At 41.3% G+C, this 13530-nt stretch overlaps 1 long non-coding RNA gene across 1 annotated transcript; it reads left to right on the forward strand.

Moving 5' to 3' along the window:
- Positions 1 to 201: 201 nt before the first annotated feature.
- Positions 202 to 12739, forward strand: LOC143107577 (uncharacterized). The gene is made up of 3 exons (XR_012983762.1): positions 202 to 367; positions 12477 to 12534; positions 12685 to 12739. It is a non-coding gene; the product is annotated as an uncharacterized LOC143107577 (long non-coding RNA).
- Positions 12740 to 13530: the final 791 nt, after the last annotated feature.

Raw genomic sequence — 13530 nt, forward strand, 5'->3', positions numbered from 1 at the left:
CATCAACAGCTGATGCACAAACATTACATGACTACAGCTGTGCTTTAGATTGACAACCCTGTTATGAACTGAACTGAACTGCTGACTGGAGACAAAGACAAAAATGAGCAGGCACCAACACAGGCTTGGGTGAAATGAGCAGAGACTCGTTTATTGGTAACAGGTGAGGCTTAAGTAGAAGTCACATGACCTGGCCAGAGCCATATAAAAAGAGAGTTGCGACACTCCCATAGACTTCCATAGGAAACAATGGCGGCGCTTTTTCCACGCTACTTCCGCTTTATGCTGAGCTCAACAGTTCCAAACTTTGACATTCACGGCTGTAGCCCCATTGACTTCCATTGCTTTCTGCCTGATATTGTCAGTGGTAAGTAGACGAATGTACGACGTTTTTTTAATTGTCATATGCATTTCCTATACCAACTGCACTATTAGATACTGGTATTGTTCTTTGAGGATTTTGTGCTGCTTGTTTAACTGATATTTATAGCATAAATGTTGACTGAAATTTTAAAGGTAAAAGTTAGCCTGCAAACCTTGATGTGGAGAGAGGCTAGCTTAAAGATAATGTTCCTACGTCAATAATGAATTTCAGACAAAACACATTTGGTTAGCCTATTGTAGTAGGGCAACTTTTATATGATAGGTTGGTTGTCAACAGATTTTTATTATGTTTATAATGCTATATTTTTCAAACCTGATTGCGTTAGCTTACTAGCTTACGTTAGCTAGTCAGCTCATTCACATACATAGTGTTAACGTTAGACATGCTATGAGGGGGAACATGAAAGCTGTTCTCATATTAAATGCTACATTGATAAAATACATTCCATACAGCATGGTAACTCTATATTCAGATGTGCTGGTTATCAATGGGTTTGTGATTAACGCTCTTCAGGTGAAAAATGGAGGAAATGAATGTGATTATTAGTGGGTTTGATCCAGCAAGCCCACTATTGTTCTTCTTAAGTTTACTTATTAGTGGGTTTGATCCAGCAAGCCCACTATTGTTCTTCTTAAGTTTACTTATTATTAGTGGGTTTGATCCAGCAAGCCCACTATTGTTCTTCTTAAGTTTACTTATTATTAGTGGGTTTGATCCAGCAAGACCACAGCATGGCTGAAAGCCATGCTGTGGGCTTGCGGAGCAAGCCCACTATTGTTCTTCTTAAGTTTTCTTATTATTATTAGTGGGTTTGATCCAGCAAGCCCACTATTGTTCTTCTTAAGTTTTCTTATTATATCTTCTTTTTCACCCACTTTTTGGCCGAACTACTGCTCCTAGACCGTTTGAGCTATCGACGCGGTTCGAACTCCAAAAATTCAGGCCCGAACCGGTGTAACTTGCTTGTTGATTTCGTGTCGCTGGCACTTGTCGTTTTCGCGGTATTCCCGTTTTTCGGCGTTTTTGGGCCCCATTGAAATGAATGGCGGAATGTTCAAGGATTCTAATTCGATTGTGACATCACAGCTCTAATTGCTTAAGCTTGCACCTGGAAGAGTTCTAAGCCACCTGGCAGAGCTCTAATGGGCTGGGCTGGGCTGTCTGTGTATATGAAGGTGTGTGCATGTAACTTTTGACCCGTATGTCCGATTTTCATGAATGAGGTACCGTTGGAATCCTTGAATGAAGCCCAGTTCAATTCCTTGCCAGCACTAAGTGTAAAGGTAATGTAAAAAAAGATGAGACAGCGCGAAGCGCTGTCTCATCTTTTTTTTAAAGCCAAACCATGTTGATACAGGTCATTAAAAAAAATATATATATATTTTCCAAATCCATTCAGCCCAGTTCAATGCCTTGCCAGCACTGCTGTCTCCTCTTTTTTTTAAAGCCAAACCATGTTCATATAGGTCATTAAAAAAATAAATAAAGTATTTCACCAATGCATTCAGCCCAGTCCTATACCCAGCTAGCTCTATTTGAACTTTACCAATGCATTCAGCCCAGTCCTATACCCAGCTAGCTCTATTTGAACTTAGTCATGTGTACAGTTGTATAGATTATTACATTGAGAAACACACTTACATATAGATATCATGCATATCCACGCAGCATTACTAATCAAGTTACTCATCGTTGCCCAGCAAGAAGTCCACAATCAATTCAATTGTCTTGCCACGATCTGTGGAGCTTACAGACAACGTCATACTACTATAGGTTCTGTATGCTATTTAAAGCCCACCTAACGCTGAGTCCCTTCTAGACGGTGTGTTGCAATGCATTCTGGGTGCTGTGCTGTGATTCGACGGCTCGTCACCTGACCCACCAAACAACAACTCTCTGGGATGTGGCAAATATCGCGTAAAAACCTTGTTGCCAGAACAACAGGGAAAAGGCAACAGGATAGCAGCAGGAAAGATACGCAGGATACACACGGAATTTTGATGGACGTCCTTATCAGTCTATGGTCTAACTTATAAACGTGTCGGGTCAACGTCAACGATAAGTAAGTTAGGCTAACGTAAACGTTAGCTATTTGCTGTTGTCATATGCTAGTGCTATATGCTTTAGGCTACGTGATGGCCATTTATCACACTAATTTTAGGTACTACTTTTACGAGGTCTGTAGTTCTGTCAAAATGTATCTTATCGTTGAACAGACTACAAGGTTATCTTCCTTAGACTTCGTAGATGTAGTTACTACAATTTGGAAGCGAATTTCGAAGTGTAAATATGGTTTTAGTGTGTAAACAGACCAACCGCGATTTTGCAATGAAGTTAATGGAGCCTTTTATGTAGGGCTTCTAGGCTACTTTCACGAAGTCTTTAGTTCTGTCAAAATGTATCTTATCTATGAACAGACTACATGATTATCTTCCTTAGACTTCGTAGATGTAGTTACTACAATTTGGAAGCGAATTTCGAAGTGTAAATATGGTTTTAGTGTGTAAACAGACCAACCGCGATTTTGCAATGAAGTTAATGGAGCCTTTTATGTAGGGCTACTAGGCTACTTTCACGAAGTCTGTAGTTCTGTCAAAATGTATCTTAACCATGTAGTATGTTTATAGATATCTTCCTTAGACTTCGTAGATGTAGTTACTACAATTTGGAAGCGAATTTCGAAGTGCAAATATGGTTTAAATGTGTAAACAAGACGCCTGATGTTTAATGTTAATGAATGGGCACAGTATTATTGTGTACAGTAATGGGCTATCAGTAGTATGTAAACAGTTCATGTGTTATGTGATTTACATAAACTAGTAAACAACATACATGTTAAAAGCTGGTATTGTGTTTCCTGAATTCTTACATTCAGGCATTCAAATGAAATGTAATTAAATAGCATATCAATCATGCAACAATGCAAAAACAATGAAACTAGTGTAGGCCTAATTATATTTTACATTAGTAAAGCAGTACTCTGATGTGCATGCTTTCACAAACTTTTGTGAACAATCTTAGCACTTTAAACATTGACTGTTTTAAAGTGCATGTATAGCAATATAGTATAAAAATAATAATAATTGTGATGATATTACAATTTGATGGGGGGTGGGAGGAGGGGGTGGGTTCATGTAGGTGGGCCCTATGACCCCAAAGTATGCCTTGACTGGGCCTCAGGTCAAAGAAGTTTGAGAAAGGCTGATGTAGACGACAAAGCAGCAAGGAGGCGTCGTGTGATCATTTAAACAAGTTTTATGACAAGGTCGATGAGGGTGGGAAAAATCGTACATTTCTGTGCAAACTTTGCCCGCACTTCAGTCACATTGTCTTTTAAGAAAATGCAGTCCTTTTTTCGGTTCCAGCAGCCAACAACCTCAGAACTGACCCTTCAGGCCTCTCAGCAGGCGCTGGCCTTTAACCGCAGCCAGAAGAGAGTCAGCAGAAATTTGATTGCCTTTAAAAAATCTGACTTCTTAAAAAATCTTAAACTGGCTGCATTACGTGATTATTTCTGAGATTCTGATACGTTTTTAACCATGACCTATACACAGTTCTGGTTTGAAAATGTATCTCTTAAAATAATCACTTTATGCAGTCAGCTTAAGATGGCTTACTAGCAACTAACTAATTACCCTAGCAACAACCTAGAAACCACCCCTGTAATGTCAACCTAGCGACCACCATAGCAACCAGCATAGCAACCATGTTATTTATGCGTTTTAGCTTATTGGATGTTGCGTTAATGCAGACAACTTTTGATCCGTGTGCCCGATTTTCATAAATGAGGTACCGTTGGAATCCTTGGATGAGGCCGAGTTCCGTGCCACTGATCAAACCCACTCTTGCAGTTCCTCGGAACCGCAATTCTAGTTATTAGTGGGTTTGATCCAGCAAGCCCACAGCATGGCAAGCACAGCTTTGCCATGCTGTGGGCTTGCGGAGCAAGCCCACTATTGTTCTTCTTAAGTTTTCTTATTATTATTATTAGTGGGTTTGATCCAGCAAGCCCACAGCATGGCAAGCACAGCTTTGCCATGCTGTGGGCTTGCGGAGCAAGCCCACTATTGTTCTTCTTAAGTTTTCTTATTAGTGGGTTTGATCCAGCAAGACCACAGCATGGCGAAGCCATGCTGTGGGCTTGCGGAGCAAGCCCACTATTGTTCTTCTTAAGTTTACTTTATTTATTTATTTATTATTCCTTTTCACCCACTTTTTGGCCGAACTACTGCTCCTAGACCGTTTGAGCTATCAACGCGGTTCGAACTCCAAAAATTCAGGCCCGAACCGGTGTAACTTGCTTGTTAATTTCGTGTCGCTGGCCCTTGTCGTTTTCGCGGTATTCCCGTTTTTCTGCGTTTTTTGGGCCCATTGAAATGAATGGCGGAATGTTCAGAATTCAAATTTCGATTGTGACATCACAGCTCTAATTGCTTAAGCTTGCACCTGGAAGAGTTCTAAGCCACCTGGCAGAGCTCTAATGGGCTGGGCTGGGCTGTCTGTGTATATGAAGGTGTGTTCATGTAACTTTTGACCCGTATGTCCGATTTTCATAAATGAGGTACCGTTGGAATCCTTGGATGAGGCCGAGTTCCATGCTCCTGATCAAACCCACTCTTGCAGTTCCTCGGAACCGCAATTCTAGTTATTATTAGTGGGTTTGATCCAGCAAGACCACAGCATGGCGAAGCCATGCTGTGGGCTTGCGGAGCAAGCCCACTATTGTTCTTCTTAAGTTTTCTTATTATTATTAGTGGGTTTGATCCAGCAAGACCACAGCATGGCTGAAAGCCATGCTGTGGGCTTGCGGAGCAAGCCCACTATTGTTCTTCTTAAGTTTACTTTATTTATTTATTTATTATTCCTTTTCACCCACTTTTTGGCCGAACTACTGCTCCTAGACCGTTTGAGCTATCGACGCGGTTCGAACTCCAAAAATTCAGGCCCGAACCGGTGTAACTTGCTTGTTAATTTCGTGTCGCTGGCCCTTGTCGTTTTCGCGGTATTCCCGTTTTTCTGCGTTTTTTGGGCCCATTGAAATGAATGGCGGAATGTTCAGAATTCAAATTTCGATTGTGACATCACAGCTCTAATTGCTTAAGCTTGCACCTGGAAGAGTTCTAAGCCACCTGGCAGAGCTCTAATGGGCTGGGCTGGGCTGTCTGTGTATATGAAGGTGTGTTCATGTAACTTTTGACCCGTATGTCCGATTTTCATAAATGAGGTACCGTTGGAATCCTTGGATGAGGCCGAGTTCCATGCTCCTGATCAAACCCACTCTTGCAGTTCCTCGGAACCGCAATTCTAGTTATTATTAGTGGGTTTGATCCAGCAAGACCACAGCATGGCGAAGCCATGCTGTGGGCTTGCGGAGCAAGCCCACTATTGTTCTTCTTAAGTTTTCTTATTATTATTAGTGGGTTTGATCCAGCAAGACCACAGCATGGCTGAAAGCCATGCTGTGGGCTTGCGGAGCAAGCCCACTATTGTTCTTCTTAAGTTTACTTTATTTATTTATTTATTATTCCTTTTCACCCACTTTTTGGCCGAACTACTGCTCCTAGACCGTTTGAGCTATCGACGCGGTTCGAACTCCAAAAATTCAGGCCCGAACCGGTGTAACTTGCTTGTTGATTTCGTGTCGCTGGCCCTTGTCGTTTTCGCGGTATTCCCGTTTTTCTGCGTTTTTTGGGCCCATTGAAATGAATGGCGGAATGTTCAGAATTCAAATTTCGATTGTGACATCACAGCTCTAATTGCTTAAGCTTGCACCTGGAAGAGTTCTAAGCCACCTGGCAGAGCTATAATGGGCTGGGCTGGGCTGTCTGTGTATATGAAGGTGTGTGCATGTAACTTTTGACCCGTATGTCCGATTTTCATAAATGAGGTACCGTTGGAATCCTTGGATAAGGCCGAGTTCCATGCCCCTGATCAAACCCACTCTTGCAGTTCCTCGGAACCGCAATTCTAGTTATTTATTATTCCTGTTCACCCACTTTTTGGCCGAACTACTGCTCCTAGACCGTTTGAGCTATCGACGCGGTTCGAACTCCAAAAATTCAGGCCCGAACCGGTGTAACTTGCTTGTTGATTTCGTGTCGCTGGCCCTTGTCGTTTTCGCGGTATTCCCGTTTTTCTGCGTTTTTTGGGCCCATTGAAATGAATGGCGGAATGTTCAAGGATTCTAATTCGATTGTGACATCACAGCTCTAATTGCTTAAGCTTGCACCTGGAAGAGTTCTAAGCCACCTGGCAGAGCTATAATGGGCTGGGCTGGGCTGTCTGTGTATATGAAGGTGTGTGCATGTAACTTTTGACCCGTATGTCCGATTTTCATAAATGAGGTACCGTTGGAATCCTTGGATAAGGCCGAGTTCCATGTCCCTGATCAAACCCACTCTTGCAGTTCCTCGGAACCGCAATTCTAGTTATTTATTATTCCTGTTCACCCACTTTTTGGCCGAACTACTGCTCCTAGACCGTTTGAGCTATCGACGCGGTTCGAACTCCAAAAATTCAGGCCCGAACCGGTGTAACTTGCTTGTTGATTTCGTGTCGCTGGCACTTGTCGTTTTCGCGGTATTCCCGTTTTTCGGCGTTTTTGGGCCCCATTGAAATGAATGGCGGAATGTTCAAGGATTCTAATTCGATTGTGACATCACAGCTCTAATTGCTTAAGCTTGCACCTGGAAGAGTTCTAAGCCACCTGGCAGAGCTCTAATGGGCTGGGCTGGGCTGTCTGTGTATATGAAGGTGTGTGCATGTAACTTTTGACCCGTATGTCCGATTTTCATGAATGAGGTACCGTTGGAATCCTTGAATGAAGCCCAGTTCAATTCCTTGCCAGCACTAAGTGTAAAGGTAATGTAAAAAAAGATGAGACAGCGCGAAGCGCTGTCTCCTCTTTTTTTTAAAGCCAAACCATGTTGATACAGGTCATTAAAAAAAAAATATATATATATTTTCCAAATCCATTCAGCCCAGTTCAATGCCTTGCCAGCACTAAGTGTAAAGGTCATGTAAAAAAAGAGGAGACAGCGCTTCTCTTTTTTTTAAAGCCAAACCATGTTCATATAGGTCATTAAAAAAATAAATAAATACTGTATTTTACCAATCTATTCAGCCCAGTCCTATACCCAGCTAGCTCCATTTGAACTTAGTCATGTGTACAGTTGTATAGATTATTACATTGTGAAATACACTTTCATACAGATATCATGCATATCCACGCAGCATTACTAAATCAAGTTACTCATCGTTGCCCAGCAAGAAGTCCACAATCAATTCAATTGTCTTGCCACGATCTGTGGAGCTTACAGACAACGTTATATTACTACAGGTTCTGTATGCTATTTAAAGCCGACCTAACGCTGAGTCCCTTCTAGACGGTGTGTTGCAATGCATTCTGGGTGCTGTGCTGTGATTCGACGGCTCGTCACCTGACCCACCAAACAACAACTCTCTGGGATGTGGCAAATATCGCGTAAAAACCTTGTTGCCGGAACAACAGGGAAAAGGCAACAGGATAGCAGCACGAAAGATACACAGGATACACATGCAATTTTGATGGACGTCCTTATCAGTCTATGGTCTAACTTATAAACGTGTCGGGTCAACGTCAACGATAAGTAAGTTAGGCTAACGTAAACGTTAGCTATTTGCTGTTGTCATATGCTAGTGCTATATGCTTTAGGCTACGTGATGGCCATTTATCACACTAATTTTAGGTACTACTTTTACGAGGTCTGTAGTTCTGTCAAAATGTATCTTATCGTTGAACAGACTACAAGGTTATCTTCCTTAGACTTCGTAGATGTAGTTACTACAATTTGGAAGCGAATTTCGAAGTGTAAATATGGTTTTAGTGTGTAAACAGACCAACCGCGATTTTGCAATGAAGTTAATGGAGCCTTTTATGTAGGGCTACTAGGCTACTTTCACGAAGTCTGTAGTTCTGTCAAAATGTATCTTATCTATGAACAGACTACATGATTATCTTCCTTAGACTTCGTAGATGTAGTTACTACAATTTGGAAGCGAATTTCGAAGTGTAAATATGGTTTTAGTGTGTAAACAGACCAACCGCGATTTTGCAATGAAGTTAATTGAGCCTTTTATGTAGGGCTACTAGGCTACTTTCACGAAGTCTGTAGTTCTGTCAAAATGTATCTTAACCATGTAGTATGTTCATAGATATCTTCCTTAGACTTCGTAGATGTAGTTACTACAATTTGGAAGCGAATTTCGAAGTGCAAATATGGTTTAAATGTGTAAACAAGACGCCTGATGTTTAATGTTAATGAATGGGCACAGTATTATTGTGTACAGTAATGGGCTATCAGTAGTATGTAAACAGTTCATGTGTTATGTGATTTACATAAACTAGTAAACAACATAAATGTTAAAAGCTGGTATTGTGTTTCCTGAATTCTTACATTCAGGCATTCAAATGAAATGTAATTAAATAGCATATCAATCATGCAACAATGCAAAAACAATGAAACTAGTGTAGGCCTAATTATATTTTACATTAGTAAAGCAGTACTCTGATGTGCATGCTTTCACAAACTTTTGTGAACAATCTTAGCACTTTAAACATTGACTGTTTTGAAGTGCATGTATAGCAATATAGTATAAAAATAATAATAATTGTGATGATATTACAATTTGATGGGGGGTGGGAGGAGGGGGTGGGTTCATGTAGGTGGGCCCTATGACCCCAAAGTATGCCTTGACTGGGCCTCAGGTCAAAGAAGTTTGAGAAAGGCTGATGTAGACGACAAAGCAGCAAGGAGGCGTCGTGTGATCATTTAAACAAGTTTTATGACAAGGTCGATGAGGGTGGGAAAAATCGTACATTTCTGTGCAAACTTTGCCCGCACTTCAGTCACATTGTCTTTTAAGAAAATGCAGTCCATTTTTCGGTTTCAGCAGTCAACAACCTTGACTATTTGAAGATACTAATCTATTGTGTACAGTAATGGGCTATCAGTAGTATGTAAACAGTTCATGTGTTATGTGATTTACATAAACTTGTAAACAACATAAATGTTAAAAGCTGGTATTGTGTTTCCTGAATTCTTACATTCAGGCATTCAAATGAAATGTAATTAAATAGCATATCAATCATGCAACAATGCAAAAACAATGAAACTAGTGTAGGCCTAATTATATTTTACATTAGTAAAGCAGTACTCTGATGTGCATGCTTTCACAAACTTTTGTGAACAATCTTAGCACTTTAAACATTGACTGTTTTGAAGTGCATGTATAGCAATATAGTATAAAAAAAATAATAATTGTGATGATATTACAATTTGATGGGGGGTGGGAGGAGGGGGTGGGTTCATGTAGGTGGGCCCTATGACCCCAAAGTATGCCTTGACTGGGCCTCAGGTCAAAGAAGTTTGAGAAAGGCTGATGTAGACGACAAAGCAGCAAGGAGGCGTCGTGTGATCATTTAAACAAGTTTTATGACAAGGTCGATGAGGGTGGGAAAAATCGTACATTTCTGTGCAAACTTTGCCCGCACTTCAGTCACACTGTCTTTTAAGAAAATGCAGTCCATTTTTCGGTTTCAGCAGTCAACAACCTCAGAACTGACCCTTCAGGCCTCTCAGGAGGCACTGGCCTTCTAACCTATCGACCACCTGAGCAACCAGCATGATTGCCCTAGCAACCAGCATAGCAACCACGTTATTTATGTGTTTTAGCTTATTGGATGTTGCGTTGATGCAGATAACTTTTGATCCGTGTGCCCGATTTTCATAAATGAGGTACCGTTGGAATCCTTGGATGAGGCCGAGTTCCGTGCCCCAGATCAAACCCACTCTTGCAGTTCCTCGGAACCGCAATTCTAGTTGTCTTTAAACCTGATATAGACTAGCTTGCTAGATGGCGAGTTGTATGGCGTTATGAACTGAACCGTGGGCTGAACATGACATGATATAGGCTAGTGTCCACGACTCGTGAACGAGGGGATTTCAATTATGAATTTCAGGGGAAGCAGTAGGAGCAAAACCTAGACTATTATAAGTTATTGTTGTTGTTACTGGTGCGTGGCTCTTGTGTCCCTTGCCAGCCCAGTCCTGTGCCACTACTGTTCACTGTTCCAAACGGGACAGTGGCACAAGCAGTAGGCGAGTGTGGCACGAGCGTGGTCGTGGGACAGTAGGTATAGCGTCTGTATAGTAGCCTAGGAGTTTTTGCTCCAACTGATGATCGGTTTCAGTTCATTTAGTTTTCAGTAATTGTACATTTCGTTTTGATGTTCTTGGTGTAATTTTGATTGCTTTATCTGCCAAGTAATTTGTCAAATACATAGCGAAGTTTGCATGGAAGAGACTGACGTGACAAGAGGGCATTGCCTTTCATTAGGTCAGTGATCTTTGTAAGTAGGACAAATGTCTTTTTTTGGATAACTGAAAAGTGTAGTCAGGTTAATAGGGCATAGATCACTCTGAAAGTAATCCCCAACAAAATCATTCTTCATGTTGTTATTATGACCGCCGCGCAGCGAAGCGGTGGTCATATAGGTTTAGTCAGATTTTTTTTTTTTTTTTTTTTTCGCATGCCCAAATTTCTGTCAATGAGTCCCGGGACACTGAAAGACCGGGGTAGACGAAACTTGGTGGGCATGTAACCCCATATGGATAGCATGGAACCATCGTTTTTCGTTTTGATCTGTAGCCCCCCCGCTGGACTGCACCCCCCGAAAGGAGGGTAGGGCAGACACAGTTTTCTGTGAATATCTCGAGAACCGTAAGGTTTAGGAGGACCATTTTTTTTTGGTAAGTTTATCTCAAGTGGCCATGTCAACCCATTCCATAACCACTCATTTCATGTATAGCGCCACCTAGTTAAACCCAAAAAAGTAAAAATGAGGTGTTGTAATCGCAGGTATCTGTGACCTAACATAGTCAAAACTGCACGAAATTGGAAGTGTAGGATCATTATGACACCCTCTGAATGCACGCCAAGTTTCGTGGAATTCCGTTCATGGGGGGCCACACAATAAATTAATTTATGTTACTATACACCAACTGGCCTGTAGGTGGCCGGAGACAGTTTTCTGTGAATATCTCGAGAACCGTAGGGCCTAGGAGGTCCACCTTTTTTTTGTATGTTGATCTCAAGGGGCCATGTCAACCCATCCCATTACCACTTATTTCATGTATAGCGCCACCTAGTTAAAAATTAAAAAGCAAAAATGTAGGTGTTTTCATCACAATATCTCTGGCTGACATGGTCAAAACTGCACGAAATTGAAAGTGTAGGATCATTATGACACCCTCCGAATGCATGCCAAGTTTTGTGTACTTTCGTTCATGGGGGGCCTTACAATAAAATAATTTATGTGTACATTTAGTGACGTACACCAACAAGGATTCCCGGGACACTGAAAGACCGGGATACACAAAACTTGGTGGGCATGTACCCCCACATGGATAGCATGGAACCGTCATTTTTCGTTTTGATCTGTAGCCCCCCCGCTGGACTGGACCCCCCGAAAGGAGGGTAGGCCAGACACAGTTCTCTGTGAATATCTTGAGAACTGTAGGGCCTAGGATGACCATTTTTTTCCCCCTATATTTGCCTCCAGGGGTCATGTTAACCCATTTCATGTGCACACATGTGCACAAACAGATACACACGCACACACACACATTCACAGTAATCATACGTATGACATATACTCACACAGTAGACATATGTACGCTTCCATGCACAGGCACATACGCAGGCACACACACAAGCACGCACACACACACACACACACACTCACACACACACACACACCCACACACATAAACATAACACAAACAATCAAGAATTTCTCAGAATTATGAACAGGCAAGATGGAGGTGGGGTTGTATAAAATGAATTTTACATGTGAAATCTATGAACTAATCATGTTTTGGGACTTGTTGTCTAGCAGATACCAGTGAGAATTGAGTGTGGATAATGCAATTTAGTGAGACAGTTAGAATCATATAGGCCTTTCAGCGTGATTTCTTTTTGTGGAAAAAATGTGCTGGACTGGGCGGCGGTCATATTTTGTACCGCTCTGCGGTACATCTAGTTGTTATAGTTTTTGTGTGGACTTGTGGCACCCCCAACCAGCCTTGCAAATGGTTAGCTGTGTATGGGTATGTAAAACTCTTGCTGGCCTCTTGCTGGAGATGGCCTCTTGCTTAGGTTTCTGCTACTTACTTAATGTGTTGTCCCAAGTATACACTGAGTGTTACCTGCTTTGTTCTCTCCCTCCATTCTCCACTGTGCCTGTTCTGCTTATCCAGGACCAAGGATGCAGAGGACAAGAAGGGTGTGCGATATATGACTGGAATGGTCAGATAAGATAATTTTTTATGTTTGAGGTCCACACGATGGGGGCCTTACACAAATGGAGTTGTGTTGATCCAGCATCTTCCACACCTCCCATAACACTCCCGACTCCAGCCAAATGTTGCATCCTCCTTACCATGTCCCTCTTATAGGTGTACAGAGTACAGGGCTACCCATCCCTTCCACATTGTGTCTTTTGTGTAGTTCACACACAATTGTTGTTCAAACTTTGGAAACTGAAATCTTTTTTATTTTTTGGAAACCTAAATGAGTGTCAGACCTTCTTTTTATGTTGCAGTGTCACCATACCTCCCTCCCAGTCTTTTTTGCATTTGTTCCTGTTCTTGTTTTAAACACACATTGAAAACTTAATAAAAATTCTATTACATCCTTTTCATGCTTTAGTCTCACCAGCCGGCTGAAATATAAGTTATAAGTATTTTATTGAAATAGTTGATTGCTTATTGAGTTACAAGTGTGTTATTGAAACAGTGGGTGTCTTATCTTGCAGTATGAATCAAAATTTTCACATTTAAGTTGTTATTGATTCTTATTTAGCCTATGTGTTTTTGACATGTTTATGGCTTACTCTTAAAATGTTACCAAGGCTGTGTGGTGCCCACCTTTATGCTATTTCTCTAAAAGAACTGAACAGATTTAATGCATTGATCAAACTTTTAAAATTTAAGCTGTTAGGCTACTGAATGCCATTTATATATTTGATAGACGTTTATTGCTAGTCTTACAATGATCAAAGTTGTGCAGATTTGGGGGGGGGGGGGTGCGGGGTGCATCTTCTT

This window comes from Alosa pseudoharengus, unplaced genomic scaffold (assembly GCF_046254945.1).
Source record: "Alosa pseudoharengus isolate Yale_2024_CS ecotype anadromous, Long Island Sound unplaced genomic scaffold, YU_APseudo_1.1 YU_APseudo_1.1_scf_1, whole genome shotgun sequence".
Lineage (NCBI taxonomy): Eukaryota > Metazoa > Chordata > Actinopteri > Clupeiformes > Clupeidae > Alosa > Alosa pseudoharengus.